Here is a 2,106-nt window from a genome sequence, read left to right as displayed (position 1 = left end):
CAAAAAATACTTAATATTGTCAACTATGTATACAGTAGTGAGAAATAAAATGCACACACAGAAAAATGGTTGGAATATGAAAATGTCTTCTAAATATGACCAGTGTGGCACAGAACTTTCCTATCTTCCTTCTCAGGTCTTCTGCCCCATATCCTCTAACCCAGTGGTCCCCAAACTCTTTGGCACCAGGGACTGGTTTCAGGGAAGGCAAATTTTCCATGGAAGGTAGGGGCATGGTTTCAGGATGAAACTGTTCCACCTCAGATCATCAGGCATTATTAGAGTCTCATAAGGAGCATGCAACCTAGATCCAGGGGTTGGGGACTCCTGCTCTAACCCGCTTAATAAATGTGGATGTGTGGCTCCTGCTGTCACTTCCAGAGGTGGTCTAACAACTTCATTGCAAAAAGTCATCTCCAGAAGCCATTTATGTCCTGTTATTATTATTATTTTTAACAAATGGAAATTTACAAGATGTGTGATTTTCTAACTCTCGTAAGTCGCAACCTCTTTACACCTAGAAGGGCTCGATGTAGCAAATGTTTTATTTTAAAAGGCTGGGGGGAAGCTGAGAGCAGCTTTTTCATAGGATATACACAGGCCTTCTATAAACAGCCAATAATCGTCCCAAAGGTTGGTGGGCCTCTCCGATGGGCCTCAAGGCGCCAAGTTATTCTTCCACTTCTGTTTTCCGGCACCAGCGTCTGGTAGAAGGAAAACCAGCTGGGCGATGGCCGCTAACCCTTCCACCCCTCATTGCCAGACTCCCCTCACCTTCTGGGCCCATTAAGGACTTTGTCGGTTGTCCTCGGGACTACGTGAGTGTCGCCCACTTGGAACACTGCGGTCACCCGAGTATCCGGATCTGCGCGGCTCCACGGCCTACAGGGGCAGCTGAGCCTGCGCGTAGACCCGCTTTCCTGGTCCGCCGCACCCCCTAGTGGCCTCCGCGGCGTTGGGGCCGCGTCCCTGCTTCCCGCCCTGCCACACCTGCTGCCACCCAGGGCGCTGCGTCCAGGCGGCTCGGCGGAAGCTTCGTCTGAGCCTGGCAAAGTTGGGCTGGGAGACCCGGCAGCCGGCTGGTCTGGTAGGGAAAAGCGGTTCGCCGCTGCTTCAAGAAATGGGCCCGGCGGGGCAGCCACGGCCAGGGCTCTGGGTTCTACAGGGCGGAGGGCCTGGAGGGCCCCGCAGAGCTGGCCGCGCTCCCTTCTCAAATTCTGTTCATCTTTTTATACTGATTTCAAAATATGGATTAGCCCTTCGTTCTTTCTTAAAAATCTTCACATTTTATTTGTTTTGTCTTATAGGACTTCTGAATTTTGTATGATCTGAAATTAATATTTTCCTTAATTGCTACTAGGTTTGTGGAATGTTAGAAAATCTTCCCAAGTACTTACTGTATAAGAAATATGTTAACATAATAATGTTTTTATGGTTTTAATTTTATATTTAAATCTTTAATACATTTTGAAAGTTTTTACTTTAACCAGTGAGTTAGAGGTCCACGAGATTTTCTTCTGTGCCAAAATTTTCAGCCACTTTGCTTCTAAACACTTCAGTGAGTAGCCTGTCTATCCCCCTACAGTATAATGCCAGCTTTATCATGTACTAAATTCTCATTTGCATTTAATATCTGGAACTTTTATTCTGCTTCATTATTTCCATGTGACTACCACCCTTTCCAGTCATCATTATACATTTCATTTTTTAAAATAAGCTTCGTTGAATATATTTAAGGTATACAACATGTTATGAGATACATATGTAGTTAAAAATAAAAAAAGATCCGCCGGGCGCGGTGGCTCACGCCTGTAATCCCAGCACTTTGGGAGGCCGAGACGGGCGGATCACGAGGTCAGGAGATCGAGACCATCCTGACTAACACGGTGAAACCCTGTCTCTACTAAAAATACAAAAATTAGCTGGGCGCGGTGGCGGGCGCCTGTAGTCCCAGCTACTTGGGAGGCGAGGCAGGAGAATGGCGTGAACCCGGGAGGCGGAGCTTGCAGTGAGTGGAGATCGTGCCACTGCACTCCAGCCTGGGCGACAGAGAGAGACTCCGTCTCAAAAAATAAAAAATAAAAATAAAAATAAATAAATAAATAA

This window comes from Rhinopithecus bieti, unplaced genomic scaffold (assembly GCF_001698545.2).
Source record: "Rhinopithecus bieti isolate Rb0 unplaced genomic scaffold, ASM169854v2 scaffold_7308, whole genome shotgun sequence".
In the NCBI taxonomy this organism is placed as follows: domain Eukaryota; kingdom Metazoa; phylum Chordata; class Mammalia; order Primates; family Cercopithecidae; genus Rhinopithecus; species Rhinopithecus bieti.
Note: the sequence above shows the minus strand (reverse complement) of the source record.